This window comes from Corapipo altera, unplaced genomic scaffold (genome assembly GCF_003945725.1).
Source record: "Corapipo altera isolate COAL_440 unplaced genomic scaffold, ASM394572v1 22b, whole genome shotgun sequence".
Taxonomy (NCBI): Eukaryota; Metazoa; Chordata; class Aves; order Passeriformes; family Pipridae; genus Corapipo; species Corapipo altera.
The window spans coordinates 28,137,744-28,161,262 of record NW_020884876.1 but is presented as its reverse complement, the minus strand read 5'-3'; the positions used below and the strand labels follow the sequence as shown (position 1 = coordinate 28,161,262).

General features: G+C 37.9%; 1 protein-coding gene across 2 annotated transcripts in view; it reads left to right on the top strand.

The window, feature by feature from the left end:
* Positions 1–23,519, top strand: part of GRID2 (glutamate ionotropic receptor delta type subunit 2) — a 693,976-nt gene that overhangs the window by 602,027 nt on the left and 68,430 nt on the right. The gene's annotated exons all lie outside the window — the stretch shown is intronic.

The window sequence follows — 23,519 nt, the reverse complement described above, 5'->3', positions numbered from 1 at the left end:
AAGTCCTTTGCATCAGCACAGAGCATTGGGACTTCTCAGCTGTGTAACTTGTTTTAACCAGCATTTTAAAATGTAGTAACTCAACTGTTTGCTGAAAAAAAGGACTTATAGGTGTATTTATAGGAGATGAGTGCATTTATCAGGATGCAAAATGGGAATAGGATCACTGGTCTTAGAACACTGATTATCTTATTTTTGTAGACTCTTGATGCTGAAAATCTTGGCTTTCAGTTGTAGTTATGAATCATGTTTGTTTTGAGAGAGGAAGGCAGAAAAAGATGATTTGGTTCTAAAGAACAGTCTCACAGCCACTTTCTGTGGTGGGCTTTGAGAGTAGGAATCAATTTTTGTAAGCATGTTTGTGAATTCAATAACTCCCTCCCAATTTTTGTTTGACATCTACGGCTTTTATAGAAACACTAGTCCATGAAAGGATTCAGTATAAGAGTGAATATTCAGTATAATGAGTGACTGTATACAAACTTTTTGCCTACCATTTTATCTTTATATTCAGATTTTAAAATCAAAGAATTATCGTATTTTGTTAACTTTATTTTGAACTTCAAAATGGGAAGATTGATTAGACAAAATATCTATGAATTGTGTGCTTACTTGTTATAAGCTTGATTTAGAGACTTCTAAAAATCCAGAAAAACTCTGCCTTTTGTCTCCATCAAAATCCGTTTGCCAGGAAAACCTGTGATTTCTGATGTTTTCACACTGAATAGAGACAAGAGAAAAAGGTGTGTTAAAAAGAATGATGTAATCACTGGTGATCTCTTGATAATAAAAGAACTACAAAATAACAAAGATTCTTTGGAGTTCTAAAATCACCGATCCAACCTCTCAATAACCAAGATCATATTTTCTCCTCTGGAGGACTAAACAGCTTAAAAGAAGAGGCAAGAAAGGCCCTGGGGAACTGCACTTTTGAAACCTCTTTAGATAAAGTCATGAGCTGAAAGAGCAAGAAAAAAAGTCTGAAGATTTATAGGCTAGAGGAAATTGCTTTTTTTGAGAAAATATATTTTAGCTTGGTTTGTAAGGGGCTGATAAAGATAGGGTTTGACTTTTGTATATATATATTTTAAAAAACTGCCCTCCTTTTGGTTTACATTCCCAAGTTATACAAAGGGTTTCAGAAGAATCAAAAAACAGAGTACATCAAACACAGCTGTGCTGACTAAAGGCTTTTAGCAGAAAAAAACCCAAACAAATGGTGTAGCATGCTGGCAGGTAATTCCAGAGTACTGTCTTTGATTTCTTGTTCCTGGAAATATGGCATTTGCTGTCTTAAAACCTACAAAACCAGAAATATCTAAGTTCTTTAATTTCCCATGATTCTGCTCCCCAGGAATAAGCACTTGCAAATGATGATGTCGAAAAACTAAGTTGTGCCATGTGAAGAAGCCAACCAACCTCCAGTTCAAAAAAATCAGACATCTTAGGCCTGATTCTAATGAACATATGCATTTACCTATGTGTGCATTTTCTCCCCTTCCTTCAATTTACAGGAAGACATGATGCAGAAAAAGATTATTTGCCAGCTGCTGCTCACACAGAAGCTTTGGGGTGATTGTATTTGGCCTGCTCAGGAAGAAAGCTGGATGAAGAAAATGATGTTAAAAGCTAATCTTAGACAAAGAAAACTAATATTTTAAAAGGTAGCTGATAAGAGGCAGAGATTATAATCTCTGTAACACACTTCAAAAAAATGAAAACATTTCAGAGGAAAGAATTCATGGGCCTCCTAGGCCTATATCTATACTTCATGATGTTCTTGAGGGTCTTTAATGAATTTAACTGGCCACATCAGAGCTATTACGCTAAATAGAACCCTGGACAAGCTAAACCAACAGGTCTTCCTCTGTATTTCATTTTGTTTCTACCTTCCTAAAGCATGACCAAACAGCAGTTTGTCCAAGCTCTGTAATGCTGTTACCTTGGCACACATTCCTGGAGTGCCAAGTGAAAGAGCAGAGACTTACAGAGTGCTTCCAAACAGGTACAGGGAAAGGGATTTCCACTCAGCTGACTAATGACCATGAATGTACTGCGATAGGAGGGACCACCATGGAAAAGAGGTGTCCTGAAAGGATGTTATGAGTGCAGTGGACATGCTCAGCTTTAACAGCACTCCCTGCTGCACCACCTCAGAGGTTAAATGGGGTTTACAAGTAGATTTCACAACAGAGCCTTCCCCAAAATTTTTTGTTAAAGCATAATAGTTCTTTAGTTTTTTCTTGCTTTTATTCTGACAATTCCAGAGGAGCTGGTGCTGTTGTATTAATGTATATATAAACAGGGAGAAGGGGAGAGGGATCAACCACTGATTTACTCAACACATCACCCCTCTCACTCAGCAGGAATGCATGCTTGCTGTACCAGTGACTTCATGGGGAATGGTACCCATGTGAGTGAAAATACAGTACAGCCAAATGACAATGATTGCATAGTCCCACTTCGCATCAGGCAATCTACTGCTTTGACCTGCTTTTCCTGGCAGGAGAGCAGGACAGGCAAGAGGAATAGGATGGGAAGATCATGCCACTGTAAGTTTTCAGGTTTTGATATTTATTGGTCCTGTTATTCTCATAAATCAGGTGCACGTCTCACCATGTGTGCTCCTGTTCCATCCCTGATGAACAGCTGTATGTACCATCAGGTCCGGTTAGAGAGCAGCTGGGTAGATTTACCCTGAAGAGAGAGCTGGGTAAAGAAACAACCTGAAAAGCACAGGTGCTTTAGGTATTTTCTTCCACTTGTTGTCTCTTCCTTTCTCAAAAAACAGCAAAAAACAGTTGAAGGTCTGAATTTAAGATAGGGAAGCATTCATTCAGTTGTTTGTCTTCCTTCACTATCAAATCAAAATGGTTGGGGAAGTAGCTGTATTTTTATATAAGCTTGGATTATTCACTTTTATCTTCCCTTTTTCTTTATTATTCTTAAGTGTTTAATGTGTCTCAAATTGATTTTCCTTTTTTTGCATAGGTTATGAAATATGCATCTCATTCTGTCTAAGGAAACTCTATTTTTGCAGAAGTTATTTATTCAGAGAGGATTTACAGAGGCCTAAGTCATGCCTGCTTAAACATTCATTGAGGACTCCAAGAAAAATCATTTAGGCTTAAACATATCACATTACATACCTCTTTATGTCTTTTTAAAAAGCACATTACCCTGTTTAATCCTTTACAAGCACCACAGGCTTTCCTATCCTTGGAACTATTCCCATTTAAAATATAATGAAGAGCTTCTTTTGTGCCCCTGTCTGCTCTTTCTTCCCTGGAGTATAATAGTGCCTAATGCCCTATCCTACCTACCTTGTTCCTCTGAACATGATACCATAGCCTACAGCATCTTCATTTTTCTAAGTAGTACAGAGTAAAAAATTCCTTTCCAAGGCAGAATCCAAATGTGTTTGAAACCTCTGCCTATTTAACTCTATCTGCAAAATATTTAGTTGGTAGAAAACTTGTGAATGACTGTCAGGTGAAATAATGCTTATGGATGTTGCATTAAGAGAAACTGCTCATAGGCTTATAGTATTTCCTTTTCAACTTGCACACACCATCAAAAGGAATTTGGTCTTGAGGTTTGGATTTTCTTGTGATCCTACTTGCACTGCCAGTGGAAACGTGCTTGCAACTGCTGAGCCCGTTTGTTTTCCCTGGACACTGGGGATGGTGCTTTTACCCTCCCAAAAATACTGTCATAGTAAAATATTGTTTAAAGTACTTATGAATAGACCATAGCAAAGTTGTGTTAAGGTGATTCCTATGGGGAAGAAAGGGATAGTAACAATTTATGATTCTGTGCTAGAACAAACCATTAATAACTACACATGGACATTCTTAATTTGTTTACAGCAGTAGTGACAGCATGAAGATTTATTTTGGTGGGCCAAATAACCTCCTGAATTAACTAATTATCCTGATATACCCACAGAATTGTCATCAGAATTGCCATTCTTGTGGCAGAAACACTGATCACACCACATAAAATTTGTTTAACATATGGAAGTTGATAGATCTTTGTTGTGAACATTTCTGACCATGGAGTAGCCCAATGAAAAGACACTGAAATAAAAACAGAACAAAGACAGACTTTTGGGATACTGGATCTGTACCATGATTCAGCAATTTGACAGTGGCTAAGATAGGGATAGGAAGCAAAAAAGGAAGAGCATATAAAAATGCTGGGACAGTACTCCAGTATATCTTAATTCACAAGAGGATCAGCTACACTATACAGCTGTTGGTTAGCAAGCTAATTATCAACCCAGAGACTGTTCCCTGGCTCCCCTCTGCCTCTGGAGGTGATGCTTCTTGGGCAGCTGAGATGTTCTGTGTCAGCTCTACGCGTAATAAGGTTCACAACTACCCCTAAGAACTTGATATGTTCAGTCCCACAGCTGAAGGTGCAATTCATCTATTTTCCAATTACTGTCTCCTGCACAGTCCATGATTTGGAGCTGACAGATGCCTGGGGGTACTAAGTGCACCTACTGCCCTTGCTTTGTATTATTGTGGGTGGTCTGGCTGTTTATTTTTCTTTCCTGCAATCCTGTGTATCTTTGCTTCCATATATGGGGCTTAAAAAAACTTACAGCAGTGTAAAAAATTAGAATCCTGACCAGAAAGCACTCCAAATGCAGTGTGGTGTTATTTTCACGCTATATCAAAAGGCTAATAGCTATCTGGGTTGGCTGAGGAGGTCAGTGTGTTTTGGAAGTACAATAACTGGTCTGTGACTGTTAACAGAACACGAAGAAAATTCTGTGCATAGCTTTAAAAATGAAATATAAAACTCTTTTCCTGCTACCTTGTTTTCTCAGAATTCAAGGTAGGTTGTTCTCCCTCACCAACACTCCTGAGCATATATTAAAGTCTGATCTTACTTTGACTTTCTAGAGAGTTTTCACAGGTTTTATCTTGAGTAAAACACCTGTAAAAGTTATTTTCTGCAGAGCTGGGTTTTGTTCAACTGAATACGTAAGTCAAAATTTGAGTCGGCCTACATATCAAGAAATGGATCTACGTGGACATGTATTTATCCATCAACTAAGCAATCCAACTGTGGCTGTATTCCCTTTGTCTCCAAAGTTTTCAGGAAAGTTTATCTGAGTTCATCTTCTCCTGTTTCATCTTACGTGCTCCGGAACGTACCTCACCCTTTTTGCTCTCACTGAAATGCCATCCAAGTTACTCATAATTTCTGTTCAAAGGTCAGTCTGCATATGCCTGCCAGTCACTGTAACAACCTCAGATGTCACTGACGCATGTCCTGCTGTGGTGCTGTACCGTTCTGCCTTCCATGACTGTCTTTGCTTGCTCTCTCTCTTATCTCTCTATTCTTTTGGAGAATTTTCCAGACTCATTCTGAAATTTTTGTGGGCCACCCTACATCCAAGACCATGGTATTTTCTATCTGTAGCTTATCCATGACTGTTCTTAAATCCAAACAAATTGGCTCCACAGAGACAACTTGCAATTTTGCTTCTCCTAAACTGAACTGAACGTCTTTCATCTGAAATAACATTTGTGTGTTTTCCTCTGCTGTCTGTTCATGTCTGACCACTAATTTAGGTCAACCTAAAACCTACAGTAGCTGACTTCATCCTCTGAATTTTCTTTCTGTGGCATTCTGTTGCTGTGTCTATTGAATTTTTCCCAATTTACTTTCCGTAGCATGTCTACTGTTTATCCATACAACCTCCGGTCCATTAGTTCAGTAGTTTTCAGAGTTATTTTCTGGGACCTCTATAAAGCACCCTTTCTGCATTTAGTTCCATTGAAAATCCTATTGGGTTTAAAAAAAAAAAAAACCCAACACCCAAAACCAGTTGTCTTGACTTTCAAGGCTTTTCATGGTGGATTCTGATTCTCCCTGTAGCTTTCTGATTTCTGAATTGGAAATCACTTGTGTGAGCTTCCAGTGCAACTCCTTTTTCAAGCAAGCATCTTTATGCTTTCTTCAAGGACTCTTCTGTAAGGTATGTTTTCCCTCAAGTCAGTGGTCTTGTCTTTTCTTCAAACTCCTTAGTGCTCCTCTTTGTTATTACACTAACAAAAACCTTGACAACTGGGTCTCTGGAGCACTACGATCACTACCTATCAGCTGAGCAGTGCTGTTTTGTTATTTCTTTATGCTCTTTCCCTTCCTTTGGTTTATTTTATAGCTGCCAAATCAGAGGGGAGAGAAGAACTCACACTATAGTCATCTAAATACTAGCATAGATGTGATTTGAGAGAAACCTAACTACTATAACCCAGAATGAACTAAATTAATGAACACCACCATTATCAGATGAAGAGTATTTCTCCAAAAACAACCTCTCTGTGTCTGACTTTTCAGCCTTCATCCTGAGAGGAGAGCTATAGCCTAACTTCAAAAGATGAGCATGGGAACTAAAGTTTATAACAGTTTAATACAATATAAAAATTATTATCTCTCAGTTTCTCCAGCTTCAGTGGTGCCACCTACATATTTCTTTTGAATTCTCTGTTCAAAGATATTTCTCTCTTAAAACCTTGCTTCACCTAGATCTGTCAATGGCCCCTATCTTGTGTAACTTGAGGTGCCTGATTTAGGTGCCCAAATTTCTTTCCTAGCTATTGAAGACAGACAGGTTGCTTCTCTAGAGTGGTCAGGAGTGCCTATTTTTCTTGTCGGCTTATTTTGTACAGTACCTACCAAACTAAGATCATACTCCATGACTAGAAATGGCAATAAAAATAAGAAATAGCAAAATATACTCTGAGGAACTAATTTTGCTTCAATTCTGTAGAACTGCATTTTGCAGAGAGCTGACTCCAGACTTTTCAGCTGGAAAAAGGATAGCTAACAGCTCTTTGAGTAGTAAGCATGGAATGGAAGGGGTGGGCCCCACCCAGAGGGTCCCAATCCTTCATGTTGATGACCAAATACAAAGTTAACTACTTCACACCTTAGCCTGCATCTAACCCTGTAGTCATCTTTTTATATGGCAAAACAGTCCAAAGGGGAAAATTGCTTCCTTTTTAAGTGGAGATTTCACTTGACGTTTCTCTTCTGTAGAACTGGACTAATTAGGATGGAGTTATGAGTGAAAAACCTGGCATGCATCCCTGTCCTGACAGTAGGAGACCAGCTCTGTGTGTGGGTATCTGCCACTGTAAGTTTCTGGAGAACTTTGGATATTTCTGACAGGTAGGAACGCAACACTACACTCTGACGGCGAGTGTACCTAGACCACACCATATGGAGTAACTGCTTGTGGCTACGTGTATGAGGACTTTGTAGTTGGCAGTGCTTAGTTTAACCCCCTTATATCTTCTTGTGCATTTTTCTGGCACTGAGCACTTTGGGAATTGCTGCCAGAACCATGTGCAGCCCCATTTGTTTCTGTGGCCCTATCACATCTGAATACTGCAATCCCAAGCATTATATATGAGAGACTTTAAATTTCTGAATAAATAAACAGCATGGATGCTGCTTTCATTTGCACTGGCAAGCGATTAATTGTAGAAATTCTGAGCTCTGTCCTGAAGCCAGGATTTTTAGGGGATGGAAAATTTTGGAATGTAGCAGGGAGTAAGAAAACTGACAATTAGAAAATAATTTAAGGAAAAGGGTGCATTTTCAGGCAGTAGTTGTAAAAGCTGAACGTGAGCATGTCAGGATAATGCTTAAAGGAAATTTTTTTGCTAGTATTAGTTATTGCTGAATATTTCTCAGCTGGTCACATTCAATATTAGGGAGGCATCTGTTAGAAAGGATTGTATAAACAGAAAAGGATGCTGAACTCACCCCTACAAATGAATACCTTAGTTTGTGCATATTTGGATCTACCAGAGCAATGCTGTTGTCATATGCTGGAAAAAGCAAAGGTTTAAAAGTACTTACTGGGTGAAAAGTGCATTTATTATACATTAGCACAGGAGAGGTCTGAAAGAGAAACAACTCTCATGGATGCTGTTACAAACCATCTCATGAGTGAAATACAGGATTAAGTAAAGAGTACAAAACTGGAAATGTCTTCACAGGAATATCTGTAGCAAAATGGAAATTCTGCTGCATGTTGCTCTCTCAATTAAAACCAAAACCAAATTATGTTCCCCCTTCTGTTTATCAGCTGCAGAGGCCAGGAGGGGTTTGGGAGAGGCAGATTCTCTGGGGCAGAAAGGCACTGAGGGGTCCATTTTGTGAGGTGTCAGTTGTCATTTGGGCACTTTTGCTAGATAAAAAACACTTGCTACTTTTTCCAACCCATAAGTCTACTTCTAATGCTGTTGCTAAAATTGTACATACTACTTTCCTAAGCTCTTCCACCTATGGTATTGCCTCAGTGAAAAAGACTATGACCAACAGACCAAACTGGAGAGGGACGAGCATGCTGTACTGAGATGTTAACAGAGCAGTGAATCTCCTCTTGTGTGTCAGCAGCTTGTGGAGGGATATATCCTTAGGATTTTTGAGTAGTACTCTTTTTAAACAAGAGATACTCCTGATGTAAGTTACACACTCCCACACATATGCTTTTCTAGTCTGGTCACATCAGATATGGGCCACGTCTGTGCAACCTAAAGGGAAGCAAACCTTGGGATAAGTAAAATGTCCTACTTGAAGTAATTCTTTTACTTCTTCAGGTCACTTCTTGTAGCCATTTTCCTGTGGAAGGATGACAAAGAAATTTGTGCAGTTTAACAACCACACATTTTCTTTTGTGCTGAAATCCAGTCCCATATTCCTTTTTAAAAAAATCAATTGAAAAGGTCTGTCAAAAATTGCTGCCACAGGAAGAAATAGAAATTTGGATTAGGTCTTCTCCTTCTATCCCCCTGCTTTTATTAACTCACTTGTGCAAAAGCAGTATTAATTCACAGTTCCCTCATCATGCCTCTCTGTGGCTTGTACCCCTTTCCATAGCAGAGGGACATGTCCATCCACTGATACCTCGTTTTGCATTCTCATTATCCTAAGAAAGAAAAACTCTATAAAATGCCTGACAGAGAAGAGTAGTTTGGCATTTGGAGCACTCTTGTTTGGCTATAGGGGACATGAAAGGTATAAGGCATTTGTTATTCTGGTCCTATGAGCTCTCGTTGCTCCATTTTATCTCCATTAACTTCATACTTTTCCTACAGAGGTTCTGTAACATTTCAAGGTTCATGAAGATTAATAACACCACCCTCCTGAGAGTGTCTGGGGACTACACAGACTCCTACGCAGCTCCAGCAACCTCTGCTTGTTCTTCTGAATTCTCACTTCACTTTTTTTCCTCCCTCTTACTTTTTCATGTTTCTGCTTTTTGACCCTCTGTCCATTCTGTTTGGATAACAGCTACTCCAGCTTTTCCCCAGCTCTTGAACCCTTTCTTCTTTCCACCCTTCACCTCTCTACACTATTACACATCCCCTTTGTTATCTCCATCTTACATTGTTTCACTGTTTGTCTGTGCAACGAAATCTGTGACTTTCCATTTGCAATCAGATGAAGTGTTCCAAAAACTCTGACTGTCACTTTGAAGCCCAGTTGCAGACTCATAGTGTGGTGTGCTGCTCTGGGGATGTATCATACACAGATGAGGGGAAATGCAGACTCTGTCTAATGATCAATAGATGGAGACAGGAGAGCATACTCTTGCTCCAGGCACAGAATTTGGTAATGTATTCACTTTCTTACTTAAATGTTTCCAGCTATCTTTTTTTTTTTTGTATTAACATATTTTAATAATTGTGAGGCATTAACAAATGCAAATGATAGGATTGAATGTAAGGTTGTTTAAAGGATATGTGCAACAGAAAAAAGAAATTAATAGAAATAATGAAAAAGGGGATTGATAAAATGTGCCCTAAGTTCCACCCCTAAAGCATAAATTTGACTATGAGGCTGCGAGTCTAAAATCATGAGAGAGGGATAAGAGGTAACAGAGGGATCTTGTTTCATGTTTTTGGAGCTGCTATACCATTGTTCATAAAACAGTTTTGATAGATTTAGATAATTTCTGTTAGAAAGCTTGTTACCAAACAAACAAAATGTCTGTTCCAGAGACTGGCAAATGCAGTTGCAGTGAGTAGATCTGTAGCGAGTCTCCACTGTAAGACATTTAATAGTTTGTGATGAAATGATTCAGAGTTTTTTCATTCTAAAAAAACAGCTGGAGTCACAGAAAAGAAATGGGATTCATAGATCAAGCTCAGAAAGCAAATTTTTAGAATATCATCCTTAAATAGTCAATACGTTAATAAACATATTGGTAGGCAACTAAATACTAGTGAAGTAATAAGAACTGTGCAGGAAAATTAAACTGCAAACTAAAAACCACTAGCAGAATACTTAGGAAAATCAACCTTTCTAGTCTCTAATGTATATAAATATCAAGCCTCTAAGTATTGGAAAATTTAATTAAAACAGATGATTGCCCTTAAAGTCATCCTAGTCTCAAAACATGAGAGAGGAGGAAGTCCAGTGCAGTTTAAGATACCACACAGAGAAATAAAGCACAGAAAAGGTTAATTTTTCAAATACAGAAGAGGAACCCAAAATTTTACACCAGAATGGTGGTTGTTTTACAAATTCTAGGTCTGTGCTTCTAAATACCTATGTGCATTTAAATGTATGTACAGGTGTAGAGCCAGAGAGATGTCTGTTGTCTTATCTGAAAATACCTGGTCTGGGAGACCAAAAACTGAGCAGGTTTTTGCTACTGGCTGCTTTTTGACATTGTCCTCAGTCATTTCCTACATAGTAGGAAACATTTTAGTAAAATTGCATTTTGTTGGAATATATAATTTTATTGATTTATTCCAATCAATTCAACTTATTAGTTTATTCAAAGTGTTATGAGGAAGGTGTACCAGGTAGGCAAGTAGGTTTTCCTAAAGTGTGGCAACTAAAAATAAAGCTAAAATTCTTCTGTTAAAAAAGCAGAATCTTTCCTTAGGCTGAAGAGTAATTATAATTGGTTTTTTCCACCATTTATTCTCTACAGTTAAATTACCATCAAGCAGTTTATGTCTCTTTGCATTTGAATTAGGTGGCAGATTTGTCTGATTTGAAAATGTGACTACAATAAATGAGTTTCTTTTCAATAGCCAAGCTATGGGAAAAGACGATTAAAGTGCCACGTGGAGTATTTTAAGAAGCGTTTTAACAAGGCTGTATCCACATTTCCTTCTTCTATTTTTTTGCGTAAAGTACTCACTCTATATAGGCTGCACAACTCCCTTCCTGAATTACAATGGCAGGAGAGAGTTGTTTACCATTCCCAGCTCTAAAGCTTTCCCGCTGTATGGGGGCTGATTGGTGTTTATGGCTGTTTGCAGAACAGCTATTTAATCAAATAAAACAGACCCCATTCCCTGCTGAATGTAAGAGAGGGAGAGATATCCATCCCAGGGGCTGTATCAAGATGGGTGGAAAATACAATGCATCTGTAATGAAAAACCCAGTAGATAGATAAGCAGATGCATTATAAAAGTCTGTAAGTACCAAAGGGTTCTGGTCATAGCATCAATCAAAGAGCAGAAGATTGTGTTGTTTTATCACCCTGACCTCAGAGCAGGATTTCTTTGTAACACTGTCACAGTTTAACCCCAGCCAACCCCTAAGCCCTACTCAACCCCTTGCTTGTTCCCCTCAGCGTCAGGATAAGAGAGACAATCAGCAGGGTAAAAGTAGAAAAACTTATAGGTTTTGGCCTCAAGTGCTAAAATTTTGCTCAAATGTCTAATTATTATATGACTCTCAGAGTCCAAATATTGTGGTTCACAGCATAGTCAGGAGGCAACACACAATACTGTAGGTGCAGATTGGGCAGGTGTAAACAGTAAAGGCAGGAATGTTTTCTCACAAGAGGAAAATGTGCGCATCGATTAATGAATGTTTGCAAAGCGCTTTCAGTCCTTCAGATCATTCTATTAATAATTGAACCTCTTTGATTTTGCTATGGTTGTGCTGAAAGCTAAATGAAGGAGATGGTTTTCTTTAAACAGTATCTTACTCTTGATTAGAGCAATCATTAAATAATTTTAGATTTAACAAAGTGAGCAGCAGATGGAACACAACAAAGCGAGCAGAACAATATGAGATTTCAGAAGAGAATAAAAGTAGACAAACCCAGAAGTAATTCAGAAGAGCTTGTACCCAAAGTCTGGCTAATATAATGACATATAACATATATTTGTGAATCACAACAATTGTGGAAAATACTCAGGGTATTAATTTTTCTTTTTTTGGCTATATAGATTTAAAGAATCATACTTCTTAATACATCCTCTCGTGTGGTGGTGAGAGCCTCTTCACATTATCAGACACTATAGTGATTTTGTGGAGTGGAAGCATCAGCCAAGCATGTAGCCAAAGATCACATAAATTCTTTGTATCTGATGGATTTTACTATGCTTCTTGCTGTACCTCTCCCTTCCCAAAATGGCATCCCATTTTTCAAGATCTTGAGTCTCCCTATTCAGCCTCTCAGCAGCTGGCTTCTCCACCTTCCTAGAATATCCCATCAGAGGTTTTCCCTGCCTCATATCTATCACACCCTTTCTCATACCTTCAGAGGTAATTTCTCGCTGCATCCAATGCGAGAAATCATTAGCTCAAATTTGGCATCCGTTGAAAGCGGTCAGTGGTAGACTTTGCCTCAATTTGTATTCCCATCCACCAATTTAGGAGCTGATTTAACTTTTCCAGACCTCATGAGCAGAATTATGTGAAGGGAAAATCTCATGACAGCAAGAATTACTTTACATAACATTGTATAACATCCAGATCCATTCCTAGCTGAACGAAGGCAAATCACATCCAATAGCAGAGAAACTTGCAGAAGGTTTGTTTTGAATTTCTTTCTAATACTAGTGCTAGGCCTGATGGAGTGTCTCCAGTCCCCATGGAGTTTTACATAGTACACTTTTTGACAGATACTGTGTCAAATTGTATTGTATCCTTTCAGGATTTATATTGCACACATTCTATACAGCTTTCAGTATGTTGTATTTATTACTACTCTATACAATTTGTAAGCTGTGAGGTGTTCCTAACACCCCATGACAAGTTTTATGTACATTCTGTGACTGTTGTTTTGATCTCATCTTTATCATATTGTTCTCAATTTGTAGATTTCTTTATTTTTTATTATGCTGTTGCCATATTTTTACAGTCTGTGATTTATCTCTTAGTTCGTTCAGCTCATACATTGCTAGACCTAACGTCTGATGTGTGCCCTACGTAGGTACAGAGTAAGACCACTGAACTGACTATTAATTATTCACTAGATGCCAAGTGTAAATGCCTTAGATTCCCATTGGACTTGAATTATTCAGCTCCAAATAAATTGAAATATAACAAAAAGAATAAGCACAACTAAAAGGAAGTTTTAAAAGAGACAAGAGAAAATGTAATTGTGGTTTTATCTTCTTCAGCTACAATATGTTCTTCATAGATATGTCATACATAAGATAAAGGAGGATATATTTTTTTGGCATTGTATTTACTCTGTTTTCTTGTGTACATCTTGTGAATTAAACTTTTTCTAAAATTTAACATGAATGGTGTAACAACAGTGATGCTATATTGGACTTGACATAGATGTCCATTCATAGGAAATATGTTTTCCATTTGTGTCTTAAGGGATCATATTTTCAGAAGAGCCCACATGTGTGCAGTTGTGTTGTGTATGATGTTTTAATATAACTAACCACAGAAAGGAGCTGTATCTGCACAGAGAGCACTGCACAGCTGCAAAGCTGTTTGTGTGGGCTGTGTGTGCAGATGCAGGCATACAGCACTTTTCCTGAAAACTTGGTCAGGCACATATTACCAATGTGTCAGAAGTTGTGTAGCATCCCTTATAATCTCCCTTAACAAGTGAAGAAGAAAATTGTGTTCATTGTTTTCCATTTAAAAATCCATACTGAAGGAATGAGGAGTGTGCCAATAATATAGACTTGGACAGAAAAAAATATTATTATTCTGGTCTGGCAGTCAGTTAAGGCCTTTCTCCACCCTTGCTACTGTGCTGGCAGCTCACATGTCCCCAGGTGCAATGAAGTACCCCAGCTTCTCTCTGATTTTTTGAAAGCCAGAGAAAAACTGCAGTTCTTCCCCACTTTTAGTATATATGTGTTCAATGTACTATCCCTCTCATGGCAGAGTCCTGTAAGAGAAGTTATTTTTAAGTTAGGTAATGATATAAATGTAACTAACAAGCAACATCAACTTAGATATTCATTCTTTACATGGACGAGGTCCAATCTGTTTTTCAGTAAAATAAATAACACAACACTGAATGAGAGTACATTTCCTAACAAGGTAGCGGCCTTCATCGAGCCATCCCCACACAGATGGTAGGTGATACCTGCAACACATTGGATGAAGTGCTAGAATATCGAGTTCATGATTTTATGATGCTGTTGTATTTTCCTTTCCCGTTGTTTGGTGTTAACTAATGAAATTATTTCATTCACTTGATAAGATGTTTACTGATGTACATGATTAGCTGGGCACCTAACTCTCCACACTGCATGCACAAATACCTGATTTGCAAGTGCATCGTCTAACTGAGAAAATCTCAGTTGATGTTCCTAATTCTAGGTGAAATGCTGCTTCATTTTGAGAAGGCAAATCAGCTGATTGCATTGTATCTTCGTGATTAAAATTGTTTACGTTCCATAAATATTTTAACTCCACTTCTCTCATTACTCATCTCAAAGATGCTTCGGCATTTTTATTAATGTGGTAAGGCTAGAACAAGTACTTGATTTTGACCCAATTGTATTATATTTTTGAAAAGAACACCAGTGACATGGGGTATAGACATCAAACTCAAATTAAGAAAATAAATAAGACTGGGTGACTAATTAATTGCATTGTATGTTTACCACAGAACTATTCCTGTTTATGATATAATCAGATTTCTGAGTGTATTTTATCCAAGTTTGAATCTGAGAGGCTGGAGCAACACATAAAGAGACATAAGTTTCCATGATTTATTAGACTTGTGGGAAATCTAGAGTGAAGTTGGAAATGCAATTGCTTATTGTATTAATGATTCTATTTTTATATATTTAGATTTTTGTAAGATACCTACAAACATAAATCAAGTAAACCAGAGTGGGTTGTCATTAGAATAACTGAATATTAGTAATGAAATATTAGAGTAATTGAAACTGAAGCTGTGTAATGATGGAAGTATTTTTATAAAACACTGTTTAGCTTTAAAGGCATTAAAATTGTCAAAATGTCTTCATAGTGTATTTCTGTATTGAATTATTACCTCTTTTTGATCAAAATATGGGGTTTTTCATTTTTAAATATTAATCCAATGCAGAGAAAGTAATTCAGGTTGAAGTCAACTTTTTGGAATAAAATATTCTCCAGTTTGGATTTTCTTTACTACTTTTGGTCTCAACATTTGTGATACTTTTCCTTAATTCAAAGTCTTCAGATTCCTTGTGCAGAAAGGTAGCTAGTTTCTATCCAACTTAATTTATCACCTTCATCAAGCAAAATTTTTGTGTTTAACATTACCTCTATTGAGTTTGTGTCAAGTGTACTGCCCACAAATTTCTGTTGATTCCTGCTTCAGGAGAAAAAAGGGATGAGAAATCTTTCATGAAAAATATGAGTCCTGAATGACTCCTCCAGCACAAGTGACTGGTTTACAACAATAATTTATTTTTTTTTTAGTTGATGTTTGGTGGCTGTTTCTCAGTTCTGTCAACTGTAAACTGACTTCTGCCATTTGAGCTGTGGTGTGGGCAGGTCAAGATGAATTTGAAGCAAATATAATAGGAGTCTGTGACCTACACTTCATTTTTATTTACAAAGGTGTGCAAAATGAATGTTACAGCCTTGGATAAGTGGAAATGCCTGTGCAGGCTGTAGCCAGAGATTAACTAGTCTGTGTACAATTGAAGGCAAAGGCTGTAAGTATTTCATTCTATAAGGATGCAGAAGTCCAGCTATCACCTGAAATTAGAGTTGCAGTAAACATATAAAATCCTTAGTTGGACATGAAAGTACCTAGATGCATGTTACACTGTTCTGGGTGCTGTCTGAACTTGAAATTCCTTCTGGATACTTGTTTACGTTTTTATTTACCTTTGTACATATAGAACTTGAGTGCCTGCTCCTTTACCTGGACTTGCTCTACCTGGTGGTCTTAGTTGTGCATTGAGAATGACTGTAACAGTAGGCTCTGTATTAACTGTTTTACACAAGGGATTTGATTTCCTAGTTTGTGAGCACGAAACGGGCTGTAAGCTTGCTGCAGAGAGGGCAGCAGCAGAGAGAAGCTGGCTTTTAAGACTTACAGGTACCTTATGGGACAGTTTGTTCTATTGTGTGGTCTTCTCAGTTGTCTGCATGGTGATAGCAAGACGGCAGTCTGAACTGAGTAAAAAATGAGACTGCACTGGTCTTCTTCCCCCTCCCACAACTCCTAATGTTTTCCATGGGTCCTAAACTGCAAAAGACCTGAGGATACAGAAGTGTTTATTGGTGCAGCATCAGCCATCTGGGCTGCGTGGTCAGGAGAGACTGACCTGCTTGTAGAAGATCAGGCTTAAAATGATTTCTTTAGCTGCAGATACCGTAGACCAGAAATATCTGTGTGGAGCTTCTCCAGAGTGCTTTGATGGAAACAGTCCACAGCACCAGTCTGTGCAGAAGCCTGAACTTACAGTCTTCTGAAAGAAATACTTAGAACCACCCTGTCATATCCCTTATTGAACTCTCAGGGAAAGGGGATGCCAGGTGTCACTGAAAGGCCAAAACTTGAGGGAGTTGTGACAAATCTCAGTTTCACACAAACTGCTGCACTTAAGGCGAAGGTTCACTGCTAAAGAAGATGATAGGTGGTTTCATGCAGGTTTTCCAGAGGAAGAAGCAGGTTTTGAGACCACCACAGTCTACATGAAAGCGAACTGATGTGGAAGTACTGAGCCTCATGATCCAAACCTGTTCCTTCATACCCCAGCCCAGGCCTGGTACAGGTTAACAGCAGTTAGTGTTTCTTGTCTCCTACAAGGTATCAGATTGAGGGGAAACATGCTAAATTGTTGTGCAGTGTAATCTCAGAGGGGGAAAAAAGAGGGCTGGGAACCATTTCTTGTGGAGCTTCAAGATACTGGGTCTAGATTTGCTGTGCCAATCTGCTCCACTCACATCTGGGCAGGAGATGCTTATCAAAAAGAGAAGAGTACAATGGTTCAAAAGAAGATAAATTCTTTTGTGTGAGTAGTGGGACATCCTGAATCCTATTACCACTATGAAAGTTGTGGTTCATGTACAAGGAATATAAAAAACTGAAAGATAAGTCAGTTTCTTTAAAGTAAGTTTCTAAAATGAAACTATTATTTCCAATGAGCTTTTTACTGAAGGATTTTTCAGTATCACTGGTAGTTTTGCAAAGACTTTTCTTGTGGTTAAAGTTCTTTTTCAGATGATGAATGGTTTTGATGAGTAGTTTTTTGACTTTTAATGATTTTCTGATCCTTGCAGTTGGTATTCAGTAAGTGTGTCTTTGAATAAGGAATGATGCCCAAGAATTGCAGTTAGATTGACTCTGCTTTTATTCTAAAGAATGGGACAAGAACCCTTCAGTGAGTGTCATACTGGATTGATTTAATTTAAATAGGGATACTGCTTCTCTAAATTCTCTGTTAAACTTTTTCATAATAGTTTAATCCACAAAATTTTACTTTTTCACCCAATTGTAGAGTATTGATCCATGTACATTTCCTCATTTAAATGTTCTTTTATTGAGAATTAACTGCCACAAAAATTTGTCAGAAGAGGGAACTCACTTTATCAACATTTAGTTTAAATTCACCTCATTATAGACACTACCACTTGGTTGCCACAGATCTGATTTTCTGAGGAACCTGAAGTGCTTTCATATAGTTTCTGTATATGACCTTCACTAGTGATACCCTTAAAATAGTTCGCATTACTATCTGAAGCACTTAGTTGTCATAAAATAAATGAGAAGCTGGCATAAAAAAAAAATGCTTCCTTACCTTTCAAAGGTCTGCTTTGCTGAGATTTTTTTTGTGTTGTGTTTTCTTCTTTTTTTTTTGCCTCCTGTTTCTCTTCTATCTGAAATTAATGTTTGTGGTAGAGAACCTCTGTTTCAGCTGCATGGCAGTGATCATCACAGTCTGCTGCTTTTTTTAGCGCTTTGCTGTGATCACCTGAAGAAGCAGCTGGTTTCATTCTCCCACCGCCCTCAGAAATGCACCTTCGATTGATCTCCACTGTTTTGCTCTGCTTGCTATTTCCTGTCTTGTAACTTCCAAGATCCATTTAATTGCAATGGCAAAATGATGAGCACTGGGAAAATTCTGACACGGAGGTGCCCTCTCATTACAAAGCTCTCATACCTGGGTAATTCTTATTCTGGATGATTTATTCAAAGTCTGCCTGGCATAACAAGTGAACATGTGATCATTAGACTTTTCTCAAGAAGTTGATGGCAGGTTGCATATGAGGAATTAATGCTTTTCCTGATTAAGTTTTATGTGGAGCAAATAGACATGCCATTCAAGCTGATATGACAATGTAATGTAAGATAAACTTCATACTGAAAAGGAGATGAGGCTGGGATTTCTAACCTCTTCTTTCTTCCCCTAAGCTTCCTGGTGTTTCATTTCCTGCTGCTGTTCGCTCCTGGGCACTAGCTCAATAATGCTTTTAGAAACTATTCCACACTTTTCTGTTTGAATAAGTACAAAGAATAACTTTCAATGTTTGTCAAATAGCGCCCCTTGAATTTAAATAACTTTCTGTAGACTCTGCAAAATGACATCCTAAAGGGGGAAGGGGGGAATATTATTATTTAATTAACTGCTTGTCTTGATGACTGAGAAGAGTTTTATATATATATATATGAATTTTTATTCTGTGCTCCAGTACCACCATGGGAATCCAGCTCCTGTCATGCACTGCAGAGAGCTGTTGGTCAGATTCAGATTCTCTAAGTGCATGACTGCATTTCTTAAGTTGTGCAGATAAGCCACATGTGCTGGACTGCAAGGGAATGTGGGGCAAGAAGCTCCAACATTGTACTTTGGGTGTACAGAAAGATTACTTTTGCGAGAACTGTGAATTAGTGGGATCTATTCAATGAAGCTGAAATGTGAGATTTTATTTCACTGGGATCCAAATGGAAATTAGGTGGATTTATGCCCTTTGTCAAAAAAACCAAGACTTGAAACCTTTGTCCCCTGAGGAAAACAAATTAGCAAATGAGAATTTCTCTGAAGTCAGAAGATCTGACTTCTGCTTCAGTCCATAAACAGCAACTTCATTGGCCTCTTGGAAATGGATTATGGAGATCAAAGTGTTTCCATTTCCTTCTGCTGAAAAAAAACCTCTCTTGTGAATGCCATCAGATGTTTGCCAACATCTGATAATGTGAAAATCTATATTTAAGCTTCCACCACTGATTTTATCTTTGCCTTTTCCCATTTTGGAGTATGATATCCACATTATGTATATTAGCTCTCATATATTTTCAAAAGTTCATTCAGTTTTCTTCCCTCTTCTTCATTCCTCATGTAATGGCATCCTTGGTAAGGCTGTTTTGTAGAATGGAGCAAAGCCCTCTGCAGGCTGTAGCTAGAGCACCCTTGCTGAACATGCAAAGAATATGTCAAAAAATTAATTTTTTTATTTATATGTACCCAAGTCTCAGGTCCTCACTGGTGGGCATAGGTCTAGCTAGCAGCATTCAGAGGCATTTTTTTCCCCTGTGTAGTCAGTGCAATGGAATGGTCTGTATTGGAGAACATAACCCTCCAACTGCTGTATGGAGCAGGTGAAAGGTGTACAGCAGCTGGAGAGGAAGGATGGCAACTGACTCGTGATGGGAAGGAGTAGAAAAAGCATCATCACTGTGTCTCCAGACTATAGGCACAGGATGTTCAGAAAATGGGCTTCATCAGCATTATCTAATAATCTTCAGATTTTCTTCCAAAAAAATTATTATCATTTCAATCACTTGAAACTTGAGATTTCCCTGGCCTTAAAAGTTCTATTGTTTTTATAACAGTTAATACATTTTATGTACCATGAAATATTTAAAAGAGTTCTGCAGGAAAAATAACTGCCAGCTCTTTTTAACCTGAAATTTATTGTGTAATTTTTTCTTTCGTGAGGATTCTTTGTATTTCTTTTATACCAGAATTTAAAATACAGAAAAGATACTATCCAAGAATTTAAGTATGAAAAATTGCAGTAATTGGTTGCTGTTTATTTACAGTTATTTTTTCTGAAATTTATCATCTGCTAGACCTAGAAATGTGCTTTTAGAATGCCAGAATTGTACACAAATACATTATTCAGCCTACTCTGCATGAATGGGTTAGCTGTAAGAAGAAATACTACCCACATCCATGTTGGCATAAAATATGTGTATATGCAACCGTTTAATGGCTTTAAATGTTTTTCTTGTTTAACTCAACTAGTTTTTGGTGGAATCACCAAAGATAAATTTTAACTAATATCTACAGACAGGACTCCAGCAAATAAAAATTTTATAAATATTCAGTGATAGAAAATAGAAATGTAACAGCCCTATAGAAATAGTTTTAACATCTGTGTGCTGATGATCCTTATTCTGTGTAACAACTCTTTTTACAGGAACTCCTTCAAAATTGCTCACAGAACCGTGAAGTGAAACCAAGCATTTCTGTATAGTACCATACCTCCCTGTTTCACTTAATGACCAGTGTAGTGCATGAGTTCAAAATACCCTGATGAACAACTAACAGGTTCAATTTTGCCTGGGTTGTTTGGGTTTTTTTCCCCTATGACAGTAGTTATCAGATACTCAAAAAATCTTTTTAGCTCTGCCACACTGACAGGCAGGATGCCACAGGGAAGGAGACCAAAGTGTCAGTTCTCCATGCCCTGGTGGACTGGAAAGCTGGGATTGCTGCTGAATGATAATATGCCCTCCTCCTACAAACGCTTCCCTGGTGATCCTGGGCTGTGTGGTCATGTGTGACCAGCATTCAGATTTGCCACCATCCTGAAATGTTATTACCTCTACACAAAATGCCAATATAATGATGAGAAAATGTAGAATCAGGGATGCAGTTCTTAGAGTAGTGAGTTACAGGTATTGCAAGGAACTGTTTCTTTCTCTGAGGAGATTTTGCTTTCATTTAGCCCCCATAACTGGCTGAATGTAAGCTCTTTAACTTCTCATAATGCAGAGCTGGAATTTTTGCTGTTCATTTTGAGGCCCAAAGTAGAAGTCTTCAGCATAGCTATTGGAAAACTGAAAAATATGTGCTTCCCATATTAAGAGGGAGAGAGAGAAGGACATAAGTTTTGATTGACATTTTGTTCCAGAATTCCTTTGTGATTTTGCAGAAAGCATCATCCCCCCTTCTCACAGTATAGCTACTCATTTGTAGGCGTAAAACTGTGAAATATCAGCAGTGTTCCAGATATGCTATACTCTAGCAAAATTTTGTTCTTAATTCTTTAAGCTAAAACTTCTTTTAAGCTGTGTGAAAGATCCATGGGCAGACAGTTTAGACTATGATTCTCAGAAGAGTATACTAAAAAGGAAATCACATACCTCCAGAGCTGCCAGATAAATGATTCTCTCTTAGTGAGACAGATGTTTTTCCCATACTTAAAAATTGAGAATTGGAGACAGTTCAAAAATAGTGCCACTGCTAATGGGAGGGCCGAACTGATAGATATTTGCAAGGAAAGATTAAAAAAAACTATATCCAGCCCAGCTAAGAAACAGAAAGATCCATCAATAATTGAAAGGTGTCAGTGCCAAAGTGTGAGTATTTAGAGCTGCAAAAATAAAAATACCTAGGAATGATGTAAGAAAGTTATTAAAAAAAATAAGTAGTAAAAATAAATGCATTGATTAGCAACAAAAAATATTAGACCAAAAAGTAGTTTCATAAAGAGGGGGATTACAAGCATTACAAGGATTACAAACTCTAGGTTTGTTCCATGGATTTGAATTCCTTAGATTTGTAAAGGAATAAGGCAAAAATGCTAAAAAGTATGTATTTTAATGCATGGAGCAACCATGTGTTAACGGTAGATGACTGCAGTGATCCCTTCTGACTCTTCAATCTCTTTTGTGCCCCATGCGCTTTAACTGAGGCTTACTGTGATCTTATCTATGAAAAGTAATATCTTCGTGGGAACCTGAACTGTGATATTATCAGGTCTACTCTAAGGATCTTATATATACCATTTCATCACAGATATTATTGACAGTAAGTGCTTTTACCACTTTTATATATTCTCATTGTGAGTTGTTTTACAGCAAGGCAGCCAAATCAAGAGAATTTTTCCTGACCAGCTGAGCAGCTGATAAGTCATTTTACAAGCACTTAGGTGAATTCAATACACTAGGATGTTAAAATTGTGGGTTAGGACAAAAGCAGGTGTCAAAACATAACCCTCTGCTCTTTCCACCACCTCAAAGGTTATCTCCCACATGTAAAATTACTTGTTTTTTGAACCCCACTTTTCCTTAATTCTTTTGTTCAGAAAGTCCATCTGATCCTTTTCAGGATTCATTTCCTCATTTTTGATCTTCTGCTTTTGTCTCCTATTTCCCTTCCTTGTTCTCTGCACATCATGATCCTTTTTCAGGCTGAGTCATTATCCTTTTAAATTCTCCTAGGAAGGGCTTTTTTCTCAGTCATGCTATTTCCTAGTCAAGTGGTAGCTGTAGGAAGATCAGAATAACCCATGCTAGGAAGAGCTCTGTGAGTGGCAGTGCCTGTAAGACAAGCATACAAGTTGTATTGTTTGTTAACTGCAAATTCACTTTTATCCCCTATTCCCTGGCTGTTTAGATAGACCTAAACCTCCACAGGGAGGAAAGAAAAACCCTTCTTGACTCTTTTCAGAGCCCCAAGATTAAAAATGACCCAATCCAGTGTGTGTCTGCACTCTGAAAAGCATTTTATTTATCCTGCAAGTCGTGTGGAGTCCACAGATAATGTGGTTCCCTTTCTACTCCAAAATCTGCACAAATCCTCCCCCTACCATGCCTACAGATGGAAATAGGAAATATTCCCTTGCCAGGCCTGCAGTAAAAAGCAATGTGTCCCAAAAGCAATCGTTCCTTGTGCACTACATCTTGTGAGCAAGCAGACGGTGTGGCTTGCTTCAGTAACTTTTATATGTAAACAGTCTTTAAAAACATAATCTACATTGTCAAAGCCTAATCTAAATGATGTACTGACATTGCTTACTTTGATATGCTGACTTGGTTTTGAATTCTCTCTGGATTGCCTGGCCCCACATGGCCTTTTTGTGTTTTGTTTACTTTTCACTTAGCTGTCACGTATTTATTCCCATTAGATGTAAAAAGTCAATGGCTTCAGCCTAGTTTTACAGTTTAGTTGGCTAATACAGCATAGGGAAAGCACTGAGTGAAGCCAAGCAGAGGGTCAGGAAAAAAGCAATGTGATTCTTCAGGTCTGACACAGAGACCAACAAAACAGAAAACTCATAAAAGATCTGGATCTGGTAGA